The 11,619-nt window shown below is 35.8% G+C and overlaps 1 pseudogene; it reads left to right on the plus strand.

Annotated features, from left to right (window-relative positions):
* The first annotated feature begins 278 nt into the window (after positions 1-278).
* Positions 279-2,360, plus strand: LOC124898448 (annotated as a pseudogene).
* The last annotated feature ends 9,259 nt before the right edge of the window (positions 2,361-11,619 follow it).

Consider the following 11,619-nt stretch of genomic DNA (forward strand, 5'->3'; position numbering starts at 1 on the left):
ACCTACTAGAGAAGGCAATAGGTAGATGGCATCATTTTTTTTGAGATTTTTGATTGTGACAAAAGGAGTACTTATTTATTAATAGAGTTTAAACAAGGTTACAATCCAAGTTTTTTTTTTGCGGAATGTCAACTATTTTCTTGCCAAAATCGGAGATTACTTTCTCAAAATCTTATATTCAAAAATTAAGTTTACGCTCTCCCTGAACCTATAAATAATTAGAATCGTCAATTTTTATGCACACACATAACATTCATAAGAAGTTTAGAAACTTAACAATGGCTAGGCATGTTCCAGCATCGCGACCAACACAACCAATGAGGAGGACCCACCAACAGCGCCGTCATCATGACCTCCTTCTCCTCCAAAATGACTTTGACAGGTTGTTTCGACCGGATGATCATGAATGGTAGTTGAGGGATCTCGTATGAATGGTTCTCTTTTTGCGAGCGATAGTTGAGAGGATCAACATTGAGATAGACAACCTCCTCAATCCCCCACTAGCTCCATAGAGTATTTTTGTTTTGCTTTTATTGTTTTAATTAGTTGCAAGCTTTATTTTGTGAAAGTGGTTGATATAAGCTTTTGTGATTTTCATATAAAGCTCTTTGTTCATTTTGCTGTTGTTTGGGGAAAAATTTGTGAAATTGGCACCATCCATTTATAAAACTTCCATTTCTATACATTTGATTTTCTATTTGTTTCTATACTTTTTATTTCATTATGTTGGTGAAGATCTTTTATAATGAACCATTGAAAAAATAATAAAAGAGTGGATAGTCTATTTTGAACCCAAATCCTTGAATTTGAATAAGAATTCTAAAACTCACGAACCCTTAATATTTTGAAACCAAATCCTTGAATTTGAATAAGAATTCTAAAACCCACGAACCCTTAAATTGTAACAAGAGTCTCAAACCCTAAACTTTTGTTATGAACCAAAATAAATTATTTTAATGACCAGTTGAGTAATTATAAAATACTATGAATTACAATCAACCCATATGGTTAGTTATAGATTGCCGCCTTTACAATTTAATTTTTTTGGTTGGATAAATCTCAGTCATTTTCTTACTAAAGTAGGAGATTACTTTCTCAAAATCTATCTTGTCAAGTACACTAGATCTATTGTTGATGTTCCTGCGGGAAAGGGTATACTAAGGTATGTGGTTAATGGCTTGGGAGCACTTACTGATGGAAGAGGTCTCTAAAAGATCACGACCGAAGACGTATGGACGTGATATCCCTTGGGGTTATTGAACATAATTCAGTGTACGAGCCTATGTAAACATGTTTAAAAGTTGTAGATAGCCTAGTCCCTATAGGTCCTGTTCATCGAGAACTTATAATCTGGGACCGACAAACTTGAAAAATGGCTATTGCTACCGATACCATATTGAACCAAAAGCAAATGAACTCAAAGTCCACCTCTGAGATTGAGACATTGTATTGTGTCTATGTAGCGATTGGACATAAATGCTCAAATGTGGAACAATTAGTTCAAATTTTGTAAGAAGCAAATGCTTTAGAATATTCTAATCTCGTACCAGCCATCGCTTCAGACTCTGCTCCTCTACAATTTTTAGCCCCATATTCTGGGTGTAAAATGGGAAAATATTTTAAGATAATGGAATACATATATTAATAATCTATGATGATCTTAGTAAATATGTGATAGCATATCGACAAATGTCATTATTGTTACGCAACCACCATGTTGTGAGGCTTTTCCAGGAAATATTTTCTACTTATATTTTTGTCTCTTAGAAAGAGCGACTAAAAAATTGGGCCAAATAGGCGCATGTATCTTGACCGCCTTACCCATCATTGAAACATAAGCTGCAGACGTATCAACCTATGTTCCCACCAATGTGATCCCTATTAAATTTATTTGGAAACAGAGCTCTTTTATCGTTGAATTAGACTTGCTATTAATGTCGGCTTATCTATCATCCACGTAGGGTCTTCCACTCAGTTGAAAGCTATGGAATAAGTTTGTTGTAGTTTAAAACTAGAATTGGCACAATATCGCAAACTGGCCACCCTTGCTCAATTTGGCGCAGACCTTAATGTTGTGACTTAGGAATTACTCAATAGTGATGCATGGTTGACAAAAGTACCCAAACAATCATAATATGCACCACACCAATTGAAACAAAAATTTTAGTCATTTATGCAGCTGTTGATGGATCCCGTGATCTAATGCCACTAGAAAAAGTTTTTTAATATGAGAGAGCCATTCCAAAAAGTGTCAAACTATAATTACTACAACCCCTTTTTAGAAAGACGTGGATTAAATAATGAAAAAAAACATAGAATCAGATACATTATTAAAAGAAAGTGCTTTAGCTTTTATTTAAATTGAATACAATGCTAGGAAAGGAAAATGGATCTTAGGGATACCCACTAAGAAAACAATCAAAATAGCTAAAAAAAATGACTTTTTCCGTTATGATATATATGAGATAGGATATCACCTTTTATTTGAATCAAAACCAAAGTTTATCTAATGTTGTAGTCTTTTTGACATATCAAGTTAAGAGGTTAAGGTACTTTGCAATGGGGAAAAAGAGGAGTAGGTAAGAGGGATACTTTCACTTGACTAGTTAGTTAGGAGTGATATTTTTCTAGGTTGTTTGAGATCTTTGTCTTGCAGAGAGTGTTTCGGTAATAAGAAAGTTTTGGACTTTATAATTTCTAGAGTATTGTCAACACTGCCATGACTATGACTTAGGTGATGAGTCATTATCACTCATAATGAGTCATTAGGTGATACTTGTGGTATCACCAATTTTTTGCCCTATATTTGGTCCCTTGAAAATGAGTCCAAGGTACGGCTCATTATAAGATGTAACGAGTCAAAGGGAGTGACTCATTATCTCAATAGTAAAGTTGCCCAGGATTTCTGCCTTGACCACGAGTCAACGTCGTGAGTCGTGATGAATGAATCATGGTCATAATATTAAAGGATGAGATTTTTCACATTTAGGTCATAAGTCCAGGTAATGACTCATGGTCAGACCTCACGAGTCGTTGCTTGACCTATAACGACTGGGCCTAATTTTCCTACATATTTTCATTAAGGAATTTTATATCATTTAATTCTTTCAAACTTATTTTCCATGACCTAAAAATACTATACGACCCTATTATCCTTAATTACTTAAATTAAAATTACTCTCTCCTCTCTAAATCCCAAATCAAGAGAAAGTTAGGGTTCATAAGGGATTCAATATCCAAGCTTCAAATTTCAAATTTTCTTTTAATTTCCTTGGTATTTAGGCATCTCTCATCCCTAAACTTATATTTTTCATTAATTCATTAATTGGTTTAATATCCATATGATTTAATTGTGGGTTTGAAATAGGGTTGAGGTACTTTGGTTGGTTTCTACTTGAAATTTTTTCTATGATTTTAAATTTATTATTCATGATTTAATTGGTGATTTTAGGATTGAATGGGTGTATGGTTATACTGATTGGAATGGGAAACATTGGTTTCCCTAAATTGATGTATTTTTTATTAAAATTGATATCATCATCAACCTACCTTCATAACTTTGGTTTTAAATATGGACATTGCATGGTTTAACCCACTTTTGAAATGATTGCATTACGTTAATGGAAAAATGGATTAAATGGTTTTGAAAGGCCTTGGTGGCCATGGTTTTTGATTTTAAAAAAGGAACTTGGAAATCAAATTGGTTAGTTGGAATGGGATGGAATAATTGAATTATCTTGCAAGCATAATTATTATAGCTATACCAAGTAGTAAATGACTTAATAAATTACTCCTAGGTTAACGATTAGGTTTATGTGAAAATATTTTTATTTGGGATAAAGGAGATTGTGCAGCTTGCCGTGAATGTGGAGGTCCCCGGAGCACCGATACTAATAGACAAGTTTTCTAACTTGGAGGTTTATATGACCGTGTGCTTGATTCAAACATTATATATTTTGGGATCGCTGGAGCCTTGGTGTCTTTGGCCCTCCCTCAAATTTCCTCGGATTGTGCGACTAACACTTTCTAGGGCCTTTTAAGTAGGGGAGAGATAAACCCATATAGCTTATGGGTGCGCTTAGGATGGATAGAAATACATAATCCCAACATCCTATATATGTACATTCGAATGTGTGCAGGTGTTTTTGACTGATTTTGGACATGACATTATTTTATCACTTTTTGTGAGTTATATTCCAGTGCTTATATCTCTAATCGTCTTTGGATGATGCATAGTTTTGTTAAGTAGGGTCCTAGGTTTTTTTTAATCTTGTGCAGCATTAGGTGGTTCAGATATCGATTAAGTTGATGCGAAGTTGTAAGACACCACAAAATCCTTAGCTTAACTCAGTCCTTTAAGCTTGTTAAAGGATCCCAGACTTAGAAAAATTAAACTAAGTATTCATACTTAGTGTTATTTATCCTTTGTAAGTTGGCGACTTTATTTTGTGACCTTTACAAACACTAAATATCGATCATTAGGTTGATTCATGATCAGGAATGTCATTAGGTGTTCTCGAACAAGTTTTGGATTTTTTGAACCTCTTTTAGACCACGTTTGAGTGACTAAAATATTGAGTAGACGTGATCTCGATGTGTCACGTCGTCCATCACGTCGATAGATAATTTTTCCTTTAGCTCAGTGCAATTTCCAGTAAAAAGATGTAGACTTGACACAACTCGTCGGCTATTGCGTCGATCCCATTGAAGTAACACATCAACCTACGCGTTGATAGTTTGGATTTTAGTCATTAGAAAGCCACATCCTTTGGGATAATTGGGTCATTTTCCCACCCTATTCAGCCCTACAACACGAGATTCAGTCCTCATTAAGCAAAATATACTCACTTTCTCTCAAAATCTCTCAAGAACAAAACCCTAAAGGGATCAATTTCAATTCAAAAACTCAAGAACCCACCATCAATCTTTCAGAATTCAGGCACTAAGGTATGTTAAGTGTTCATCCCATGGTTTCCTTTGACCCTAGGAGTTCAAGCAACCTTTTTGAAATACAAGTTAATTTATTAGATGAAGTTCATTATTAAATTTGATTGTATTCATGATATAACGATTAATTGAGTTTCTAATCCATGTTTTATTATAAGATCCATGTGTTAATATATGTAGTATCAAGTGAATTCATGTTTAAACTCTTGAATTTGTGAATTTAGAATTGAAATTTATGATACCTACATGTTGTTTAGTAGCATGTGTATAGATTATGTTCCCCAAGTGTTTGATGAATTGCTCGTGTGGTTTGAATGGGGAAAATCATGACATGTTTAACATATGTGCTAGCTTATATCTTCCAAGTGCTTGTTGAAATGCTTGTGCAAATCAAATAGTGCCATTATGAATTGATAGCATGTATTTCCCTTTCATATATAAGAAGATGCATTACAAGTGTTTGATTAAATGCCTTTATGAATGAACTATAGACAAGTATGCATTGTTATACTTTGCAAGATTATGTTATGCTGTATTTTTCCTTCTATAGAGTCCTGGGGGTATTTAATATCCGAAAATTTAGCTATTTACTTAGAGCCAGTGTCAATTATAGAATAGTATCAATTATGTCACGATCAATAGTACTCTTAGTCAGCTACAGAAACTTAGTAATATTTATCCAATTAATAGAATTCAGTAGAACTTTGTCAGTTAACAGAATTCAGTGGACTCAGTTCAGTTCAGTTAGATAGTATGATCAGTAACAATTCAGTCCAGCCTAGTACAGTTTAGAATTTAGTCCAGTGTCTATTCATTTGGGAGTAGGATTCAACATCGAGTGAACCCAAGATTAGGACTCACCTTCCAGAAGGGGGTGTAACCCTTCGAAACAGTCCTTGTTTTACAGAATTACATAGACAACATAGGTTGATATATCAACCTACCAGTTGAGGGTTGATGAGGTGATCTACCAACCAGTAGAGGGTGACTCATCTTGTCTTTACCTATGGCACGGTACTGACACCTTTCCATCTGGGGTTATAGGTTGGACCCCACTTAGTTCAGAGAGAGTCATATCAATTAGATAATTAATTCCCACAATCTTAATTTTAGTTATAATCTTAATATAGAACTCAGTTCAGTTCTACGGAATGTTAAGACTGTCAGACATAGTCATTCAGTTCATTATGGAACTCAGCATAGTTCTATAGAAATAGGACTATCAAATACAATCGCCTATCTATTAGTAATATAGTAATAGTTAATCAGCATTTAGATTCAGTATCCAGTGTTATCACGATCACAATTATAGGTCACGTATTTATGCATGTACTTTCACTAAGTTATAATCATGTCATTCAATTAGTATTGTTCATGCATATGACCCCATGAATTTTAGCCTACCTTTCTAAGCATACCAGTATATTCAAAGTACTGACATATGCTTTTCTTTTGAACTATGGTATTTTATATCATAGGTTCAGAAGCACAGGCTCCCGATTATACTTAGCATTTAAGATATTTAGTAGTCAGAGTTAGTGGTGAGTTCTCATAGTTCGATGACATGCTTATTATTTTAGTAGTTTAGCTTATTTCAGTAGTTCAGAGTTAGGGAATTATCCCATCAACTCCATATTTCAGACAGTTTAGAGGCTTTTCAGACTAGAGTATTTTTAGAGAGATGTTTCAGTTTGGTATTGTTATATCGTATTCAATATTTATTCACAGTATTGAACCTTATGGCCAGTTTCTGCCTATTTCTATATTAATAAAGGATTATTATTCAGTTGTTGCAATAGGTATAAGTCATGGGTTAGCTAGTGGTCCTTCGAAATTATGAGCACCGTGTAGCATCTGAGGTACAAACTCAAGGCGTTACAGAAGTGGTAAGCATCCATCATCCAAAAAAAATTACCATTTTATTAGGGTTTTTTCATAATTTGGATATTGTTAGCTTTCTTTTATCCTGGTTAAGGCATGTCCTGACCTAATTTGGTATTTTGGTATTTATAGCCTTTTGTGGATAAGTGTGGGTCGACTGTTGTTTTGACTCTTAGTTTACATTTGAATATTTATTCATCTTATCATTATTTTTGGTTGTCTTCCATTATTTGTCTTGACTATTCTCTATTGGTTAGGCTAAGGAGGTGTTCTCTGATCCTCATGGGCTTGATATATTCATTATGACTAGGCCTTGGTTTGGGTCATGAAAAGATTTTTCTAGGTATATAGTTCATCCAAGCCCGACTAAGATGTACCATGACTTGAAAAAGATCTATTGGTGGAACAATAAGAAGAGAGATATTAAAAATTTCATACCTAAGTGTATGGTTTGTCATTAAGTTAAGGTAGAACACTTGAGCCTTGGTGGTATGTATTAAGATATAGATTTACCCATGTGGAAGTGGGAGATGATTGATATGGTTTTCATTTTGAGTCTTCCATAGTTTAGCAATTAGTACGATTCAATTTGGGTCATTATAGATAGTATGATGAAGTTTGATCACTTCTTGCCTATGAGGACTAACTACTCTAGAGTGGATTATGCCAAGTTGTTTATTCAGGAGATTGTTAAGTTGTATGAAGAACCTGTCTCTTTCATTTTTGATTGAGGTATGCTATTTTTTCTCACTTTTGGTATTTGTTTTAGAAATGTTTGGGGACTAAGGTGGACCATAGCACCAGTTTTATCCCATAAATAATGGACAAGCAGAACAAACTATTCAGACTTTGGAGGATATGCTAAGGTCTTGTGTGATTGATTTTAGGGTAAGTTGGGTTGATCACTTACCACTTATTGAGAATTCTCAAAATAATAGTTACCATTTGATTATTCATATGGCTTCTTTTGAGGCTTTTTATAGTAGAAGGTATAGGTTACCAATTGAGTGGTTTGAGTTTGGTGAGACTAGGTTGTTTGGTCCTGGTTTGGTTCACCGAGCCATGGAGAAGGTTAATTTAATTAGAGAAAGATTTAAGACTACTCAAAGTTGCCAAAAGTATCACGCGGATGTGAGGCATTGCCAAAAGTATCATGCGGATGTGAGGCAGAGAGAATTGAAGTTAGAAGTTATTAATTAGGTGTTTTTGAAGGTTTCCCTATGAAAAGAGTCATGATATTATAGAAGAAGGGGAATCTTAGTCTGTAATGCCCCAAGATCCCATCCCAAGATGTCACACAGTGCTTGTGACCCCAAAGAACCACAAGCTAACCCTTTACTAATATCTGTACCCGTACACTGCATAATATCAGGAATAAATGCAGAAACTGTCCATAAGGTTCAACACATCTATAAATACTCAAAATATAAAACTGAATACTATACAATACATCCATCGGAAAAGCCTCTACTCTGAATGAACTGTGGAGTTTATGGGATAGGTCCCCAACTAACTTCGGCAACTGAAAGTAAATAAAATTTTGATTACAATAATAGAAAACTGAAAGTCATCCTCGAAAGAAGAGGACTCACTGCTACTGTTGGTGACTGGGGTTGATTTGCTGATGATACTCTAAGTTCTGTTCCTCTAAACCTATGGTGTCAAATGACACACCACAGTGCAAATGCGTCAGCACAAAATGTACCGAGTATGTAGACGCGGTAAGGCTAAATGCAAGGGTCCATACATGCAAAATATGTATAACCTAAATGATCATGAGAATACCACACGAAAACAAGCACACATACAAGAATGCATTAATCATACTCATAATCATCACAACTCTAGAGACTTGACCTTGGGTACCGCTTTACTGCAAGCCAAACTCACTACCATCACTGAGATACTGAACCACTGACTCATCTGGTACTGATAACTGAGGATTTGACTATACTTATATCAAAGACTGAGTACCGCTTTCAATCGACAAAATTAGAGATTCAACTTTTCTAACAGATAACTTTGGAAGCTTTATCAATGATAAGAAAATAGGATTATATCCAAATCCGACAAAAAGAATAAGCAACAAATTCTGAGAAGGAGACCAATCCTATCTGACGGGAGATCTTTAAATATAATAATAAGAATATTCAACATGATCTAAGACTGAGATCAAACCTCTCTGATGGGAGATCTTTAAATATGATAGTAAGCATCTGTATATGAGGCCAAGCCTATCTGACGGGATGGTCCATGAATCAATAGAACTATCTGAGTTCCTTACTGAGATAGATGACTGTACCACACGGTCTTAACTTCTTAAGATTGATACTGAAACTGCAACTGTAGGAAGTAGTTACTTAACTGACATACCCCAACCTGACACAGGTGGGGTCCAACCTATAACCCCAGCTAGAGGGGCGTCAATATCGTGCCACGTGTGAAGACTCACTCTCGGGTCAAGCCTCTTTGATGGGATGACCCTCGTAGGAAGTCGACCTGAGGCAATATAATAGTCAACCTCTCTAATGGTGGAAACCTCTATTGATGGGGACTCCTATATTCTGTGCTAGCTACGTAGTTTTGGAGTTCAAGGATTGCTACTAACGACTCCGACCTCTCTCTTTGACGGGAGGAATCGCCATCCCTTCCCTCGCTTGGTGCTAGTTTCTACTCCCAACTAAAAGACTCTTATTGAATCCTAAGAATAAACACAATAAAGCTGAATCTGTTTACATGATCGTGTTTCTCAAATGATCTAGCTGAAATACGCTAAGATCAGTGGGTTTTGTATCTGACAAAAATAATATCGAATCACGGTATCTGACTAACTATACATAGCTTGATTAGATTATTCGAATCATTTCTGATATTAGAATTAAATCACTTGAGTTCTATTAGGATTGGCGTGAGTACAGGTCTAAGTCTAGATTACTAGCGATATAGAGATTACAGAGATAGCTGAGATTACTGAGTTTTATTAAGCTTTGCACTCATCTGAGGATACAGAGTTCTATAGTTCATTGAGTTCTAAAAATCATGGCTCGATTGGAATTATCGAGAAACTACATGGGATCTAGGCAAAAGCTCTATTTTTGGGTATAAATACCCCCCAGTACTCGATAACATAGAAGTAAAGCATCATCATTCATTCAAGAATCACAACTATTCATGCATCATTACCATCATTCAGGCATATTCACAAGATACTCAGAAATCATGCCATATATTCAATTTCACAATCATTAGAACATCACCTCAAGCCTCTAAGGATTCACTAACGTCTACTCATCATCACAACTACCAAGGGGTCACTCTAAGTGTTTCAGAATCATAACATACTTTCCCCCTCACAAATTTTACGGCATCACATCTATCATTTAGGAAATATAAACCTCTATTCACCATCATGATTACCAAAGGATCGCTCCCAATATTCATGGGGTCATCAATATCGATTCATCATCACAAACTACCTTAAGGAAGACGTGCTATTAAATTATACCCCATTCAACGAAGTCTTGCATCACGTACTTCACACCTATATCGATCTCGACATATATCTATATATCACGAGATTTTGGGAAAACTTCACACTATCATGTCATTACTCTCTTACTAACCACTTAGTATGTATCAAAACTTAAAATAAATGAAAGAGCACTCACTTGGGAGATTTACTGCTATTTCATCTCAACTTACTCACTACAGTCTTTCGACAACCACTAGACATGTCCAATTCTACACCTAATCGGGGGTTCAATATTATTATTATGTCTCATTCCGCTTACTAAGGCATTCTATCGAGCACTAGGTGTGCATGGACTAGCCCACAACTTTGGGTTTCCCCTTTAACATACTACAATGCCCCTCTATGCTTCACCTCAGCCTTTTATCCAACCTATGGGGTGCATACTCCACTTATTCAACCATATCTACACCCTAATGTCATGAACACCTTACATAGACACCAACTTCAAAAGGGCTCATCACAACACCATATAAATTCCACATACTAGGGTCAAAGACCATAAATCTTGCAAACAATCATGAATCCAAACTCAACAACACAAGTAACATCAAATTCAACTCATACAAATCATGGAATATCACAAAACCTAAATCCTTAAGTTTAAAAAGGGGTACTTGAGCTTCTTGGATGAAAGGGACCCAAGAATCAACATCAACATACCTGGGAATTTTTTTTTAAAGGCTTTTAAAAGGAGTTCTTGATTTCTCTAGATCCTTCTTGATCCCTCTTGAATTTTTATAAAAGGAGAAGAGATTATTTTGATTTTTGGAAACCCTAATTTTTGGGTGGAAGAGAGAAGAAAAATAAAGTTGAAGGACCTTGGCCAGATATTTATAGAGATGTGGGAGGATATGGAAAAGACCAAAATGCCCCTTTAAAATTTGTCTAGAAAATTCTGATCGGGCTCTGTGACGGTCGACCTGACGGTCCACCAAGTCGTCCGTGACTCAAGTGCCAAAATTGGGATGTTCTTCCTTGGAGTGAAGGTTGAAGTGATGGCCCATCAGAAATCTGACGGTCCACCAGATCGTCTGTCACTCAGGGTCCAGGAATGGAACATTCTGCCTCGATCTGACGGGCCCCTTGACGGTCTGTCAACTTTCTGATGGTCCACCACTTTGGTAATCACATAATGACCGAAAGAGGAATCCACTGCCTTGGACTGGTAGGACACTTGAAGGTCCACCAAGGACTTGATGGTCTGTCAGATCGACCGTCAAACCTGCGATTCCGACAACGCTCAGTACAACGACCATAAC

Source organism: Capsicum annuum, chromosome 5, assembly GCF_002878395.1.
Source record: "Capsicum annuum cultivar UCD-10X-F1 chromosome 5, UCD10Xv1.1, whole genome shotgun sequence".
Classification (NCBI taxonomy): Eukaryota; Viridiplantae; Streptophyta; class Magnoliopsida; order Solanales; family Solanaceae; genus Capsicum; species Capsicum annuum.